The sequence below is a fragment of the Anomaloglossus baeobatrachus genome, chromosome 4, assembly GCF_048569485.1.
Source record: "Anomaloglossus baeobatrachus isolate aAnoBae1 chromosome 4, aAnoBae1.hap1, whole genome shotgun sequence".
In the NCBI taxonomy this organism is placed as follows: Eukaryota; Metazoa; Chordata; class Amphibia; order Anura; family Aromobatidae; genus Anomaloglossus; species Anomaloglossus baeobatrachus.
The window spans coordinates 30,128,138-30,147,194 of record NC_134356.1 but is presented as its reverse complement, the minus strand read 5'-3'; positions in this window follow the sequence as shown (position 1 = coordinate 30,147,194).

Below are 19,057 nucleotides of genomic sequence, written 5' to 3'. Positions count from 1 at the left end.
GCAGCAGGCCGCAAGTGCCAGCCGGACCCGAGCAGCAGTAGGGAGAGCGCGGCGTCCCCTCCTCCGCCCGCGACACCACCAGTCCCAGCAGCAAGAGGGCCATTGCTAAATCCAGAGTGCAGGGTCTTGTAGAAGCAAAGGAAGAACAGGGAGTAGGCCTCAATACTCGACTGGCCAAGGAGATCACCCCAGTTACGTCCAGGCCGGCCGGATCCCCTTCACCACCAGTGACGGTCTCCCAGGACTGGACTGTTCCAAAGTAAAAGAAAAGAAGGTAAGGAGACTGTTGTTTGTGTCAGTTCTTTTCGCTGTCCTGATTAGCCCTGCACCATTTCCAAAGCACCATAGACTTTAATAAGCACCAACGGCTGCCCCGGGATACCGCTCCACCTGTGGGGAGCAGAACCATCCCAGCTGCTAATCCATCAGCCCCGGAGGTCTCATCCAGCAGCGGCGGCTCCTTAGTCGCAATCCACAGGTGACGTCACGAATATTCCCACAAACTTTAATTAAAGTTATCACCCCCACAACTGCCATATTAGTTCACCCCGTCAGGGTCACGGAGTTGGGCCCCGCCACCACTGACTATCCCCGGACTAGTCCGGCCCGACACCGGGTGTCCCAAAGCCCTGGGGTGGGCGAGTCATCAGCAGTAGCAATCGGCGAACAGTAAAATGCTCGTGTGCTTGGTACTAGTAATTAGTTATGAGCGGGTACTACCATGCTCGGGTGTTCGGTACTTGTAACTAATGATGAGCGAGCACTACCATGCTCGGGTTCTCAGTACTCATAACTAGTGATGAGTGGGCACTACCATGCTCGGGTTCTGAGTACTCATAACTAGTGATGAGTGGGCACTACCATGCTCGGGTGCTCAGTACTCGTAACTAGTGATGAGTGGGCACTACCATGCTCGGGTGCTCTGTACTCGCAACTAGTGATGAGCGGGCACTACTATGCTCAGGTGCTCAGTACTTGTAACTAGTGATGAGTGGGCACTACCATGCTCAGGTGCTCAGTACTTGTAACTAGTGATGAGCGAGCACTACCATGCTCAGGTGCTCTGTACTCGTAACTAGTGAAGAGCGATCACTACCATGTTCGGCTGCTCGGCACTCGTAATTAGTGTTGAGTGGGCACTACCATGCTCGGGTGCTCGGTACTCCAGCCAAACAGGTCGGATGCTCTGAAAGGGATCAACTCGAGTAACGAGTATTTTGAAAGTTATTTATTAGTCAGTTCAATTCTCTCCACTAACATACAGCCAGCCATAAACAGGATATTTCCGGGGAGAGAGGGCGGGTTTTTATTTTTTATTTTGAGACACTACATCTGAAAACGTTTTTAGCCCCAGTGAGATCCATTCAGAGACTGCAAGTGGCTCTCACTGGGGTGCCGGCCCCCATCATTCAGTGAAGAGAGCCTGTGCTTTGTGTTTGAGTTTTCATGAACGGTACATCTGAGCACCCGGTCACAGTGGCAGCTGACCCCCAGGACAGGGATGGACACAGGTGCAGACAGGCTGAGTCTCTAGTATAGACAGGGACCATCAGGATAGCTGAAGTAGACAGCAAGGCCAAGACAGACAAGCAGAGTCACTTGCAGGACTGGGACCACCGGAGTGGCTGAGGCAAATGGCAAGGCCACAATGAACAGACAGAATCACAAGAGCCAATAGGACAGGACGGACAGGTAGCAGGTACTAACAGGACAGCACAGACAGGAACCACTGGAGTGCCAACAGGGCAGGACGGGCTGGGACCAGGTAAAGGCAGGACAGGATGGACTGGAACCAGGTGCCAACCGGGCAGGATGGGCTGGGACTATGTTCAGGCAGGATAGGATGGACTGGAACCAGGTGCCAACAGGGCAGGATGGGCTGGGACCATGTTCAAGCAGGACAGGATGGACTGGAACCAGGTGCCAACAGGGCAGGATGAGCTGGGACCATGTTCAGGCAGGACAGGATGGACTGGAACCAGGTGCCAACAGGGCAGGATGGGCTTGAGCCAGGTAGAGTTGTGAAGCCCCCTTGGCAGCAGCCGAGCTGCTCGGATCCGGTTTCTCAGTGGCTCGAGGGTCTCCGGACCCGGGGGTCGTGCGGCCACTCAAATGAAGGGGGTATTTACAAGGGATTATAGAGTTTGTGACGCCACCTGTGGTACGCGGTAACTGGGGTGAATAACGCTGCTGCTATTGGGGAGTACCCGGGGTGATGACGGGGGCAGCCAGGTGTTGTAAACCCTCAACGGGTAGGGTGAATGCCCCGGGACTCGGTGAGTGAGGATGAGGCCGTGGGATACAGGGATCACTCTCGTACTCACTCAGTCCATTAAGCAGACACTGACAACCGGATAAACCAAATCTCTGGTCACCGCTGCTGCTGAGGGGAGCTTGTCCCCAATGGTGCTGCCTGGTGATCCGTGACCTGACTCCTGGCACTAAGTTTACTTCTCTGGTGGTCCCGGTAGTTTGAAAGTGTAGGAGCTTGCTGTCAGGGTTCATGCTTGGGATTTTCTGCACCGTTTTGGATGGAAATTCCTATCCCCCTCGTTGCATTAGTGCCCCGATTTTGGAGCGGTTGGGAATGAATCTTGAAGGTTCCGTTCTCCACAGGTAAATTATCGGGTTGCATGCAGCTACTCCCTGACCTAGGGTCCACGTACCCCGTCTTGCCTTGGTCCCAGCCCGGTGATGGTGCAAGGCCGTCGGCTGTCCTGCTCGATAGATCCGAGCCACTTGCCATGATCCCCTGCGACCGGGGGTCCGTCTCCTCTAAGCCCAGACCACCGTCTGCCACCTAGACAGTTTCCTTATGGGAGTCCCCGCTCCTGACCTCCTCAGAGCTCCTCACAGCTCGAGGGCTACTTCCCAACTCTCTCTCCACTCACAGACTGACTACACTCCTCACCTCCCCATCCCTAACCCCCAGGTGGGCGACTCTATTCCACTCAAGCCGTCCACTGGTATGTCTGGTGCAGGGTGTATCTAGAATTTGATTAGCTGATGTAGGCAACACCATCTGGTTAGGGACCCATAACCAAGAGGGAGGTGGATACTGCTCGGAAGGGCAGATTGTGCAATACTCTGTGACGACCTGATAGTCCAGGGGCGTCACACAGGCAGGACAAGAAAGGACTGGAATCAGGTACAGGCAGGATAGGACAGACTGGAACCAGGTGCCAACTGGATAGGATGAGGTCGAACCAGGTACAGGCAGGACAGGATGGACAAGGAGACCTGACAACTAGCTGGTTAGAGCTCATACCACTATCTAAATAAACAAGGGCATTACTCAGGCACCTCTCCTAGTGGGAGAGTGCTTTAAGTACCTAGTGACTCTCAATGATAGGCTGAGAAGCATTTACTGGGAATGACACACTGGCCGTTTAAGAGAAGGGCAGCAGTCCATGCGCACGCCCTAGAAGCACTCCCAGAGGACCTGTGCAGCGTGCACAGGCCCTGGGAGGGGGATTCAGGAAGCACTCACGTAGAGCGCCGCGGGGACGCAGGTTAGTGGTGGTCACAGTGAAGAGTGAGCGCGCGTCCCTGCGAGGAGAGGAGAAAGGGGTGCAGGGATGCCAGCGCTACACTGGTGCTGCTTGTGAAAGACGGATGAGCAGGAAGCCCTCATGTCTGTGTGTGCTGTGTATGGATGACTAGTCTCAACCCACTAGCTCAGAGGCAACTGAAAATCAGAAATCGAGCCAGCAGAGGGAAAACGCAGGATGCAAGTCATATAATGAACAGAAATAATATTATTTCTGCATTATACACATAGGAACCATCACTCAAAAATTCAAGAAAAAAAAAAAGGAGGATCCCGCTGTTTCCTTTTACAGCGAGCACGAGGCATGATGTCCATGTATACAGGCCGGCAAATCCAGGTAGCGACGTACTAACTATTGCACATCTGTTTGCAATTGTCTAATTCGGATGCTGGATTTCCTGGGGAGTTAAGGTAACATAAAGAATTGCTCGGGGGATTAAAAGATTGTTGAGATTTTTAAATGGATTACCCTCACAGTATGTTTTCTTTTGGCTTCATGTGGTCCGCAGCGGTAAGACCAGGCCCTTCCTAAGTGCGTCTGCTTTTAGTGAGCAGACTTTTTGAGTTATGACGACCATTCTGAGATGGCTTTTAAATGTCAATAATTCACTTGTTTAACATCAAGTAATCACTTTTTTTTTTTTTACTGGGTTTCACATAGCAGCCAATTAGATTGCGCAGAGAGGGGATTAGGGCATGTCACAGAAGGACATATAGTTTTAAAGCGCCATGTAGTTAATCACACTTTTCGCTGGCACATAACTGCGGTTTTGGAAGGGGAGGGTGGCTGGAACGGCTCCTGATAAAATCCTCGCAGCATTGTGCTACACAGAGGAGAGGAGAAGAAAATGAATGTGTCAGGAAAATTAAAAATAACAACCTTTTCTCCTTCGAGATACTGCTAACCGTCTTAATGTGACGGTGGTTTATACAGAAAGGACGATGAACAGGCACGAGACAAATATACGAGTCTGTTTGTCGCGGTCTATTGCATATAGTTGCACTTGTTGACGGTGCTGCGCATACACCTTAGATAATTGTCATCTTGTCCTGATTTATCGATAAAAAACAAGCCATGCCAATGGGAGAGTGGATCCATACATAATAGGTAGCTTTTGGTTGAAGATAGTTTGGTGGATCGCCCAACCGAAATGTATTGATCTGGGCTCCTCCATCTACGAGATACCTTCTGGCAGACATATCTATGTTGGTGACTTATCTCACCAAGAACAAATGGATCATCAGTCCTAAATTGCACATGGAAGAACCTTAACCCCTACAACGTCATCTGTCGGAGAAGAGTCGGTAGGCCCCATACACATTTGACGGTTGGACAAACTTGCAAATATTAGATCTTAAGCCAATGCCAAAATATTCTGTCATTAGCTTATTTACTTGCTAAATAAAGTAATTGGGAAAATAATTCATAACTGACCAACAACATCTGTTGGGAGAGAATTGGCAGGTCCCCTTACAAATTTGGCAGTCGACCAACCTTTATCTCTCCAAAATCATCTGTTGGGAGAGAGTCAAGAGGTCCTCTTACAAATTTAGTGGTTAATCAATCCTTATCTCCCCAACATTATCTGTTGTGAGAGAGTCGGGAGGTCCCCTTATAAATTTGGTGGTCGACCAACTCTTATCTCCCCGACATCATCTGTTGGGAGAGAGTTGGGAGGTCACCTTACAAATTTGGTGGTCGACCAACCCTTATCTCCCCAACATCATCTGTTTAGAGAGAGTCGGAAGTCTCCTTACAATTCTGGTGTTCGACCAACCCTTAACTCCCCAACATCATTTGTTGGGAGAGAGTCGGGAGGTCCACTTACAAATTTGGTGGTCAACCAATCCTTATCTCTCCAACATCATCTGTTGGGAGAGAGTCAGGAGGTCTCATTAAAAATCTGATGGTCAATCCTTATCTCCCTAATATCATCTGTTGGGAGAGAGTCGAGAGGTCCCCTTATAAATTTGTTGGTCGACCAACTCTTATCTCCCCAACATCATCTGTTGAGAGAGAGAGTCCGGAGGTCTCCGTACAAATCTGTTGTTCAACCAACCCTTATCTCCCCAACATCATTTGTTTACATACAAGATAGGGTTGTTAATGCACTGGTCCTGAGGAAGAGGTTTTCACCTCAAAACGCGTAGACCTATGAAATAAAAGAATACTCATCTTCATCAACAATATACGTCTTCATTCGGCTGATGCGCGGCATTAACCCCCTCTCTACCCTATCTTGTATGCTCATCCACGTGGGGCTGCAGCAGACGCCATTATCTCATGCGCACTAGTGGTTGTGACTGTCACAACTGATCCAGGTGAGTGTATGTTTTTCAGGTATACCCCACCGATCACTTTGGTGTTACACTATCAGCGCTCCTTATTTTCAGATCTACAACATCATTTGTTGGGAGAAAGTCGGGATCTCCACTTATAAATTTGGTGATCGACCAACCCTTATCTCCCCAACATCATCTGTAGAGAGAGAGAGTCGGGAGGTCGCCTTACAAATCTGGTGTTCTACCAACCCTTATCTCCCCAACATCATTTGTTGGGAGAGAGTCGGGAGGTCCCCTTACAAATTTGGTGATCAACCAATCTTTATCTCCTCTACATAATCTGTTAGAAGAGAATGGGGAGGCCCCCTTACAAATTTGGTGATCAACCAATCTTTATCTCCTCTACATAATCTGTTAGAAGAGAATGGGGAGGCCCCCTTACAAATTTGGTGGTTCACCAATCCTTATCTCCCCAACATCATCTGTTGGGAGAGAGTTGGGAGATCCCCTTACAAATTTGGTGGTCGACCAATCCTGCTGAAATCGGACTTTAATGTTTATAAGAGCTTTTAGTGATGTTCCACTACAAGCCCTTCTCCATATCCAGCTCTAGGATGAGTCAACACAATCCTTGTGTAAACTTCTTGGTTCTTGCACGTAAAAATAAGAACTGAATTTTAGCTCACTATTTTTTTAAACATGGACCCTTACCCCTATTTCTGAGATGCTGCCAAACACAGCTTGACAGTTTATCTAGCCGTTTCAGATGTTGTTGAGCTATGATGGGAAACAATTGGGAGGAAGGGGTGAAAGACATAGGTTCCCAGAGAAGACTCTGAATAAACATCCAGTTGGTCTACAAGAAGAGATTTCACATACTGCACTCCTAAAGCCAGAAATGTGAATATGCTTCTGAGCTATTATGGGCAACAACTAGGAGGGAGGAATGACGGCACATGTTTCCAGAGAGGACTCTGAACAAACACCCAGTTGGTTTACAATAAGAGATTTCACATACTGTGCTCCGAAAGCAACAAATCTAAACATTTCTGCAATGGACCAATGCAGAGCAAAATGGAAAAAAGTGACAGAATTAGGCTACAAGCACACATTGAGTATTTGGATGCAGACATTTATGCCCCATTTCTACATCTCTTAGCAAGAAAAACGCCCTGAGCAGGGCAGATCAAAGTATTGTAGTGCGCCTGCGCAGGACCTCAATGCCGGCTACTGTGGATGACGTAGGACGCATCATGCTCCCAGGCTTCAGAAGAAGGAGGACAAAGATGGCCGAAAGAGAAGGCGCCAGTACCGGAGAACGGAGACACCCATCTGACCAATCTGCACCGCCAATTAGGTGAGTATTATAAAGTGATTTTTACGTTCTACACAGCGGCCTGGGCTCTTATATACAGCATGTTAGAATGTGTATATAAGAGCCCACTGGTGGTGGCCGCAGCTTATAGTCACCAAATCTGGTGACAGGTTCCCTTTAGGAAGACCATTGTCTTTAGGCAATAATGGTCTGCAATTTGAAGCAAATGTTTAATTTGTTCACCCTTGATCTACGGTAAGGAAGAGATTTTACGATTTTCCAAATGTTTACATTATGTATTATGTCTGGTTTAATTAAACTTCTTGTGCTTTCAAGTTTTATGGTGTATTCCCATCGCTAATAAATAGAGAACGAACTGTCCTCAACTGACCAGCTTCTATCTATACGCATCTTCCTTCTAAAATGCCCATACCGGGACACATAATCCAATGTAATAACTTCGCAAACAAATAATTTCATTTATAATGCTGCACTGGGGCCAAATCCCAACTTATATCTGCCTTATAACTCCTATATAGGTAAGTATGGTTGACCTCGAGGAGATCAACATCCAACACCGCGGAGACACCATCACATGTTTCTGAACGCAGTGACACTAGAACAAGGCCCCCTGGGAAAATATGCAAAACAAGCTCCCACTAGCCAGTTTCCTACTCCACACTGATGGGGGGGCAAATACCCCGAAACAGCTGTCTGTGAATGGATACCATGTTTGGCATAGGTGGTCTCATTGACTGGAGACTGCCCTTCCCGTGGTTGTTCCTTCCCGGTGAAAGACCTGGCTAGTTTCCTGCCAGCGTTGAGAAACATGTGATGGTGTCTCCGCGGCATTTTTGTTTTGCATATTTTCCCAGGGGGCCTTGTTCTAGTGTCACTGCTTTGAGAAACACGTGATGGTGTCTCCGCGGTGTTGGATGTTGGTCTCCCCGAGGTCATCCATCCTTACCTATGTAGTCTTCTGCTAGGCATTGCTCCCACTAGCCAGTTTCCTACTCCACACTGATGGGGGACACATACCCCGAAACAGCTGTCTGTGGATGGATACCATGTTTGGCATAGGTGGTCTCCTTGACTGGAGAATGCCCTTCCCGTGGTTGTTCCTTCCTGGTGAAAGACCTGGCTAGTTTCCTGCCAGCGTTGAGAAACATGTGATGGTGTCTCCGCGGCATTCTCGTTTTGCATTTTTTTATAACTCCTATAGGAGGGGATTGGAAATGGAGCAGTGGCGGCACAGACTCCATGGGGTTTTTTTGCCTTCCTCTGGATCAACATGTGAGGCTATGGGTTGAACTCAATGGATTTAAAGGGGTTTTCCCAAGAACAAAGTTCATTTTAATCAATAGATCTGGTAATAATAATAATTTCCACAATTGGTTGTGTTTAAAAATAATGTTCCTGTGCTGAGATAAACTCTATATGTGTCCCTGCTGTGTACTGTGTAATGGCTGTGTCTGACCGTACAGGGACATGGTCTGATCATGCCACATCTCCTGGGCAGGGGTGGAAGTAAAAGACAGTATACAGACATTACAATACGGGATTGTATAGAATTCTTTCGTTTAGGTAAAACAGGTAAAAGTTTGACCACACAAAAAGAATCAGCTCTGATTCCATGCTGTAATGTCTTTATACTTTTTTTGCTTCCTCCCCTGCCCAGGAACTGGGGTATGATCAGACCATATCCCTGTACGGTCAGACACGGCCATTACACAGTACACAGCAGGGACACATATATAAGATTATCTCAGCGCAGGAATGTTTTTTTTAAACACATCCAATTGGTGAAATTATTATTATTCCAAGATCTATTGATTAAAATTAATTTTAAAATTGATTTTTTTCATTGGAAAACCCCTTTAAGTCTACCTTCACCTTTAAAAACTTTGAAACTGTGATGCTAGCCGCTATTTACGGGACGTATGGGCAGGAGCGTAGTCAGGAAAGCCGGGGTCTGTTAACAGGAGGACACATACAGTATAAGCACAAAGAGAAAACAGAGGCATAGATAGTCAAGGCAATATCCTAGGGTCAGAAGTCCAGGAGACCTTGTAATAAATTCCGGGGGAAAGCAGAGATGTGGTCAGGTAACGGTCCGAGGTCAAACAGGCAGGAGGTCATGACAGGAACAGGGAGCAGGCAGAGAGGAGTCAAACAATAGTCTGGGGTCAGAGAACAAAGATCAGAACAGAGACACACACCAACAGCACAACTGCAGAACCAGAATATACAACTGGTGATATCCTGGGCAAACATGCTCAGCAAAGCCTGAGCAATTACCAAGAAGGTGGGACACCTGAGTAATCAGCACCAACATCGAATCATGTGCTATTAAACACACTGCTAGCTCAGTAACAGGAAAGTGTGGGACAGCATCTCCCAAGGCAAAATGGTCTGCACGGAAGAATCATGACAGAAACTATACTCACAAACAGTTCATTCACACAGAATTTGTGATCATTGGGTTAGGACCCAGCAGTAGGACCCCCAGGGATTATAAATTTGTCACTTGAGATTGGTTGTTAAAAGAACAACCCTTTAAAGTGGACTTGTCTGAGGCCATAAATATGTATTACTTTTACCAGGTCTAAATGCTGCTGCTCTCCTGAATCCGGTGTTGTTTTTCTTTTCTTCCTACACCTCTCCGTTCCTGAGATATGGCCCCTTCTTCACTGTATATAATTCTAGGGGGGTTAGCCAAGTGGGTGTGGTCTTGAATACTCTGTGAGTGTCTTTTTGAGGACCACGCCCATTTGGATAAACAGGCTAGATTTATATACAGTAAAGAAGACGCAATATCTCGGGAACGGAAAGGCGTAGGAAGAAAATAAAAACTGTGTTGGATTCTTGAGAACAGGGGCATATATTCCGGGTTAAAGGAACATTACATATCTGTTATTATTGTTTATTATTATAGCGTGATTTCTTCCTTGGTGCTTTACATATGAAAAGGGCTATAAAAAGAAGTACAATGATCATGAACAATACAAGACACAGACTCATAAGACCCTGCCCGAGAGGCAAGAAGCAGATGCTCCTTAAGTATTTAAAGGGGTTTTGTAGTAAGGTCATCCTCTTTTCAAAATGAGCAATTTATTGATATTTTTCATGTTAGGCAACCATTCTTTATCATATTTTATATAGCCCCAATATGGTGTCATGTCCTCACTAGAGTCTGCTCCTGCGACTTCTGCTTCGGTCACCAGGCGCCAACGTATTTCCACCATGGATTGTGCTGGTGATAGAAGAGGAGTCGGTGCCAGTGGCTCTGGTGGGCACAGGCTCTACTCATCCACTAAGCTGGGTTTTCCTGGGACCTGCAGTATCACTGACTGACTGTAGGTAGTGTGTGCCTTCCAGCTGAAATTATCACAGTTCATCTACAGCCAATGAGAAGACACATCACACCCTTCTTATTCCTCCTCCTGTCTGCTTGTCACTGCCAGATATAATTTTGTTTGCCTGCTAGTGTCTGGTTCCTGTCCTGTTCTGACTATTGATCTCTGTGCTTGACCCCTGCCTACACTCTGACTACTCTCCTGCCTGCTGTTTTTGTACCTCGCCGCCATCTCCGGTTTTGACCTCTGCCTGACTTCCTGACTACATTCCAGCCTGCCGATTTTGTCCCTTTTTGTGCCTCCTGGTTTAGACCCTGCCTGATCATAGTATCATAGTATCATAGTTTTTAAGGTTGAAGGGAGACTCTAAGTCCATCTAGTTCAACCTGTAGCCTAACATGTTGATCCAGAGGAAGGCAAAATAAACCCAATGTGGCAAACAAGTTCCAATGGGGAAAAAATTTCCTTCCTTCGTCCACATCCGGCAATCAGACTAGTTCCCTGGATCAACACCCTGTCATAAAATCTAATATACATAACTGGTAATATTAAATTTTTCAAGAAAGGCGTCCAGGCTCTGCTTAAATGTTAGTAGTGAATCACTCATTACAACATCATGCGGCAGAGAGTTCCATAGTCTCACTGCTCGTACAGTAAAGAATCCTCGTCTGTGATTATGATTAAACCTTCTTTCCTCAAGACGTAGCGGATGCCCCCGTGTTCCAGTCGCAGGCCTAGGTGTAAAAAGATCTTTGGAAAGGTCTCTGTACTGTCCCCTCATATATTTATACATTGTGATTAGATCCCCCCTAAGCCTTCGTTTTTACAAACTAAATAACCTCAAGTTTAATAACCTGTCTTGGTATTGCAGCCCACCCATTCCTCTAATAATCTTGGTGGCTCTTCTCTGCACCCTCTCCAGTTCAGCTATGTCCTTCTTATATATCGGTGACCAGAATTGTACACAGTATTCTAAGTGCGGTCGCACTAGTGACTTGTACAGAGGTAGAACTATATTTTTTTCATGAACACTTATACCTCTTTTAATACATCCCATTATTTTATTAGCCCTGGCAGCAGCTGCCTGACACTGGCCACTAAAGTGAAGTTTACCATCCAACCATACACCCAAGTCTTTTTCTGTGTCTGTTTTACCCAGTGTTCTACAATTAAGTACATATTCATAAATGTTATTTCCTCTACCCAAGTGCATGACCTTACATTTATCTACATTAAACTTCAATTGCCACTTCTCAGCCCAATCCTCCAATTTACATAAATCTCCCTGTAATATAAAATTATCCTCCTCTGTATTGATTACCCTGCAGAGTTTAGTATCATCTGCAAATATTGAAATTCTACTCCGCATGCCCCCAACAAGGTCATTTATAAATATGTTGAAAAGAAGCGGGCCCAATACTGACCCCTGTGGTACCCCACTATGAACTGAGACCCAGTCCGAGTACGTACCATTAATAACCACCCTTTGTTTCCTATCACTGAGCCAGTTTTTAACCCAGTTACACATATTTTTCCCTATCCCCATTATTCTCATTTTATGTACCAACCTTTTGTGTGGCACCGTATCAAAAGCTTTTGAAAAGTCCATATACACAACATCCACTGCCTTTCCCTGGTCCAGGCTTGAACTTACCTCTTCATAGAAGCTGATCAAATTAGTTTAACAGGATCGATCCCTCATAAACCCATGTTGATACTCTGTCATAAGGTTATTTTTCTTGAGATACTCCAGTATAGCATCTCTCAAGAAATCCTCAAGGATTTTACCAACCGTAGAGGTTAAACTTACCGGCCTATAATTTCCCGGCTCAGTTTTTGTCCCCTTTTTGAATATTGGCACCACATTTGCTATGCGCCAGTCCTGCGGTACCGACGCTGTTATTAAGGAATCTGAGAAGATTAAAAATAATGGTCTATCTATCACAGAACTCAATTCCTGTAGTACTCTGGGGTGTATGCCATCCGGGCCCGGAGATTTGTCAACCTTAGTGATTTCGAGGCGGCGGCGTACTTCCTGCTGGGTTAAGCAGGTAATATTCAAGGGTGAATTTATGGTATCACTGGTCATGTCATCTGCCATGGCATTTTCTTGTATAAAAACCGTAGAAAAAAAAGTCATTCAGCAGGTTGGCTTTACCCTCATCTCCCTCCACCATTTCACCAAGACTATTTTTAAGGGGGCCAACACTATCGCTTTTCAGTTTTTTACTGTTTATGTAGTTAAAGAATATTTTAGGATTATTTTTACTTTCTCTCGCAATGAGTCTCTCTGTCTCAAACTTAGCTAACTTAATTTGCTTTTTACATATTTTATTTAATTTTCTATAATTATATAATGCCTCATCACTAACTACCCTCTTTAATTCTTTTAAGGCTTTCTGTTTTTCTTTTATTGCTTCCCTTACAGCTCTATTTAGCCATAGGGGTTTCCTCCTATTTCTAGCATGTTTGTTCCCATAGGGTATATTTTCTGCACAAGCCCTATTCAGGATGCTCATAAAAGTCTCCCATTTGCTTTGTGTACTTTCATTACTTAGTACATCATCCCAGTTTATTGCACTTAGATCATCTCTCAACCGTTTAAAATTTGCTTTCCTGAAGTTTAGTGTCCTTGTAGCCCCTCTACTATACATCTTACTAAAGAATACATGAAAACTTATTATTTTGTGATCACTATTCCCCAAGTAACCCCCAACTTGTATATTTGATATGCGGTCTGGCCTATTGGTTAGTACAAGGTCTAGTAGTGCTCCCCCTCTTGTGGGGTCCTGTACCATTTGTGAAAGGTAATTATCTTTCATTGTTATCAAAAATCTATTTCCTTTGCTGGAACTGCAAGTTTCTGTTCCCCAATTTATATCAGGATAGTTAAAGTCCCCTATAATAATTACCTCTCCGAGACTCGCTGCTTTATCAATTTGCTTTATGAGGAGATTCTCTACCTCTTCCATAATATTCGGCGTCTTATAACACACCCCTATCAGTATTTTATTATTCATTCTCCCCCCTTATCTCCACCCATAGGGACTCTACATTCTCAGCACCCTCACATATGTTGTCACGCAGGATGGGTTTTAAGGATGATTTTACATATAGACACACACCTCCCCCTCGCTTATTTGTACGGTCATTCCTGAATAGGCTATAACCCTGTAAATTAACAGCCCAGTCATAGCTCTCATCCAGCCATGTCTCTGATATCCCCACTATATCATAATTTTCTTCCAACAATATTAATTCTAATTCCTCCACCTTATTTGTGAGGCTTCGGGCATTAGTGTACATGCACGTTACGTATGACTCTGTACCTGTATTCCTGCTTACTGTATTAACTGTCCTAACCCTTCCCCCCGTACCACCCCCAATTTCATTACTTGTGCCCTGGTCACTATCTGCACTACATTCCCCTTCTATAAAGTGAATACCCTCACCCCCCATTCCTAGTTTAAACACTCCTCCAACCTTCTAGCCATTTTGTGCCCCAGCAGAGCTGCACCCTCCCCATTAAGATGCAGCCCATCCCTAGCATAGAATCTGTAGCCAACTGAAAAGTCGGCCCAATTCTCCAGGAACCCAAAACCCTCTTTCCTACACCAATTCCTGAGCCACCTGTTAACCTCCCTGATCTCTCTTTGCCTCTCTGGTGTGGCTCGTGGCACAGGTAGTATTTCCGAAAATACCACCTTTGAGGTCCATGTTTTAAGCTTACAACCTAATTCCCTGAAATCATCTTTAAGGACCTTCCACCTACCTCTAACTTTGTCATTTGTGCCAATGTGTACAATGACCGCTGGGTCCTCCCCAGCCCCTCCCAGTAATCTGTCAACCCGATCAGCGATGTGCCGAACTCGAGCGCCAGGAAGACAACACACTGTTCGGCGATCCCTGTCTTTGTGACAGATTGCCCTATCTGTCCCCCTAATAATTGAGTCCCCCACTACCAGTACCTGTCTTGCCTGCCCTGCACTCATATTCCCCCCCTTACTGGAGCAGACACTCCTCTGGCGTTCAGAGGTCATGCCTTGCTGCAGCAATGCTACCCCTGTAATGACATCCCCCTCATCTGCCAAGTTTGCAAACCTATTGGGGTGTGTCAGTTCAGGACTAGCCTTCCTAGCACTTTTCCCTTTACCCCTGATGACCTCTCTTTCCTGGATTGCAGCCTTCCACAGGCAGCGATCTCCTGAACCTTGTGTAACTCCAAATCCCTGTACAGGGGTTAAACGGTTTCAGGGTTCTTGAAATCCTGCCGACTTGTGGCTAGCCCTAGTCTGTCCATTACATCCGTCCATCATCCTGAGTCTGTGGTCTGTGGTCAAGGGCAGACGTTACATACGGCACCTGAACAGGAGATGTTCTAGGTCCATATAACTTTTCGATAAAGCTCTCTGGCTGCAAAATATTATTTAAGAGTCACGTAATCACACGGTATGACTGGCTTATGTGTATGTATTATTTATGTATGTTTTATGTACCCGTGTCTCACCGCACGTGCAAACTTATGAAGAATATTAGTGTTATTGGACCCTAGGGCAGCAGTTGAGCTGCAGTACATTAGCAGGCCTTCTAACATTTTTGTAGCAAGTGTCTCTTTAATATAAGCAATCAAAGCCACAGGGACAGGTCTTTTTCTTCGAGGGGTGTTGTTGTTTTAAACTTTGTGTTGCTTATGGGACTATAAAGCAACAGATTGTGATGGAGGAAGACATGAACTCTTGAGCTTGTTATTGTAGGCCTATATTTCGGCCTATAATACTTCACCATCAATGGCTTTCATGCTACATAAACTTTATGGATTGCACACACTCTGCTTCGTTTAATATGTCCATCACGCTGTCTCTCCTGAGGTCCACAAATTCGCTATCGTGATGTGGAACCCGCCTCTATTATAACAGTAGAGTTTCCCATCACTCTGTGGTTTAATCCTCTCGAGACGTAGGAATGTTGAAACTAACCGTGTAGGAGTCGCCCCTCGAAAAGTGCTGAAGGTCAGGGAATGAGTAATATTAATGATGAAAGAAATGGTGATTATGTCAGTGCCTTTGGCTCATTTGTTATATACTAGCCTTCGTTCATTCTGGTTCATTATATTACGTACGTGTGAAACTGAATATGAATGCCCTAAAATGCTTCTATTGTAGCTGCGAAATCCCTTCCCAGATCCTAAAGTTGGCGAATACTAGAGTTAACCTTTTCTTTGAGGCAAGACTAGTGATGGGCGAGCGTGCCCAGCACTTTTCGGTACTCGATCAAGTATCGGGGTGTTTGGGAATGCTCGGCCAAGTATCACGGGTGCTCAGATGTTTCATCCGTGAACCAATGACTACAACGAATTGGCTGGCTAAATAAATGAATGGCTTTCACTGGTGTTAAAGCAACGTTTTTGGATATAGTGTGTCAAAAGAAAAAAAATCTGCCCTATCCCCTACATCCCCTCCCCACCCGAAATTGGTCTCTTTATGAATGATTGTATGTGTGCGGAGAGCCGAACTGCCCAATCATTGACATCCATTATACTCGTTACTCAAGTTGAGAATATTCAGAGCTTCTGACCAGCTCAACTCAAGGACTAAGCACCTGAGCATTTTAGTGCTCACCCATCTCTAGTCAAGATTAGTTATGAGCGGGCACTACCATGCTTCGGTGCTTGGTACTTATAACTAGTGATGAGAGGACACTACCATGCTCGGGTGCTCAGTACTTGTAACTAGTGATGAGCGAGCACTACCATGCTCGGGTGCTCTGTACTCGTAACCAGTGATGAGTGGGCACTACAATGCTCGGGTGCTCAGTACTTGTAACTAGTGATGAGCGGGCACTACCATGCTCGGGTGCTCAGTACTTGTAACCAGTGATGAGTGGGCACTACCATGCTCGGGTGCTCAGTACTCGTAACTAGTGATGAGCAAGCACTACCATGCTCGGGTGCTCAGTACTCGTAACCAGTGATGAGTGGGCACTACAATGCTCGGGTGCTCAGTACTTGTAACTAGTGATGAGCGAGCACTACCATGCTCGGGTGCTCAGTACTTGTAACCAGTGATGAGTGGGCACTACAATGCTCATGTGCTCAGTACTCGTAACTAGTGATAAGCAAGCACTACCATGCTCGGGTGCTCGGTACTCGTAACTAGTGATAAGCGAGCACTACCATGCTCGGGTGCTCGGTACTCGTAACAAGCAGTTGGATGCTCGGATGGGCATGACTCCAGTAGCCAAGTATATTGTATAGTACCAAGGATGCTTGGGTACTCACGGTGCTCAGCCATGTTTCGCAGGTGCTCGGATATTTCGTCCATAGAACAATGACCTCAACGTGCAGGTTCGCTTAACTGCATGATGTGAGCAGGCACCCCAGGGAGAGTTATTCGCATACTTTGAATGGCCCTCCCAGGGAAAAAAACCAATGTTCTCAGATGTAGTGTGACCAAACAAGAAAACCTGCCTTCCTTCCCAATGAAAATGTTCTGTTTATGGCTGGCTGTATGTTGTTGGATACCCAAACAGGCCAATCATTGACTTTCCATAATGCTCGTTAGTCATGTTGAGCTCGTCGGAGCGTCTGACTAGCTTGAAATCAGTAACGAACATTCAAGCATTTTAGTGCTCACCTTCTGTAATAATAGAAGGAACTGAACCATTTTTCAGGGAAATCTTCCAGAAAACTGCTCAAGTTCTCCATCAACTCCTATTATACCTGGGTACTTGAGTCGCGCTCATCCGATTGTCTGCCCAATTATTGGGAAATATGAGATCCTATGATCAGTTGTGTACGATAATCGGCAAGTGTAAAAGCACCCTTACAAATCATTGGATGTCCGATCTGTGATGCTGGCCACTACTTATGGGAAGTATGGACAGAAGAGTAGGCAGGAAAGCTGGGGTCTGGTAACGGGAGGACACGTATGAGCACAAGAAGTAAACAGGGACATAGTTAGGTAAATATCGAGGGTGAGAAATCCAGTAGAGCACGTAATAATTTCAGAGAGAACAGAGACGTTGTCAGGTAACGGTCCGAGGTCAAAAGGCAGGAGGTAATCACAGGAACAGGGAGCGGGCAGAGAGGAGTTAAATAACAGTCCAAGGTCAGAAAACAAAGATCAGAACACTAGCAGAGACACAAGCCAACAGCACAATTGCAGAAACAGAGAATACAACTGGCAAGATTCTGGGAGAGCATGCTCAGTAAAGAAGCCTGAGCAATTACCAGAAAGGTGGAACACCTGAGTAATCAGCACCAACATGGAATCCTGCACTGTCAGTCAAACAGCTAGCTCAGTAACTCAGGAGAGCAAAGCAGACCATCTCCAAAGGCAAGATGCTCTGCACAGAGGAACAGTGTCACTACCAGGTCTGTAATCCAGGATAACGCAGCAGAGCATCTTCAAGTTTGCAAGATGCTCTGCACGGAAGAATGGTGACACGATCATTGTGATCTCAGTGTACCTGAGGAAGGGGCCCTGGATCCCAAGACCTGGGCTCTACACAGCCCCGTCTTGAAAGGAGTAGCAGTGCACACGCCCGACATCCACTCAGTTTATTGCCTATGGGACTGCTGGAAATATCCAAACACTGTAATCTGCTTTCTCTGAAAAGACAGTAAACAATTAATGGAACGAAGGTTGAGCCTCTTTCTCAAGATTGCTGGGGATCCTATGGGATAATTTTCAATTTTGAAAATATCGCTTAAGGTCCAATAGACTACTTGTAGACATGGTGCACTTTAGACATGGCACCTAATTTTTCACTTAAATTTGATGTATAAACTATTGACATATCGTGTGGCCTAAAATATGTATTTTTAAGTGGCTTATGTTGTTGTTTACTCTTTTTGGCACAGTGGACATACATAAATGCATTAATGATCATAATATTTATCTTCTGGAGACAGAAGGTCATGTCTTTCTTCCTTGTGGGCTTTGTTCACACTTAAGCTTGGCCAAACTTACATTCCTCGACAGACAGCTGTCTCTACTGATTCTCTTATATGCATGAGTGCTCGGCTCGGACAATCGTACATGTTCTCTTAAAAATGAGACTGCAGAAAGCCGGTGCCAGACACCTGTCAGTGACTTATCGCCCCTGAAAACAAAAGGATTGGCCGTTAAAATTGCAAAAGTCAGATATTTTTCTTTCTCGACATCATCTGGCAGGGAAGAGTCAAGAGTAAAGATGAGCGAGTATGCTCGCCACTGCTCAATAATCGGGGTGCTCACGTATGCTTGGTGCTCCACCAAATATCTTAGATGCTCGCATGTGTTGTTCGTAAACAATCCAACAGAAAGAAAACTCTGGCACCTCGGTGAGAGCCATTAGCAGTCTCTGAATGGCTCTCGCAAGGTAAAAACAACATTTTCAGACCCCCCCCAAAAAAAACCTCCACCTCCCCCCCTGGAAATGCTCTATTTATGGCTGGCTGTATGTGTGTATGTGGGCAGAGAATTGAACTTCCCAATAATTAACTTCAATTATACTCCTTACCCGAGTGGAGCCCAACCTACTGGATTTGAGTAAAGAGAGCTCAAGCACTTT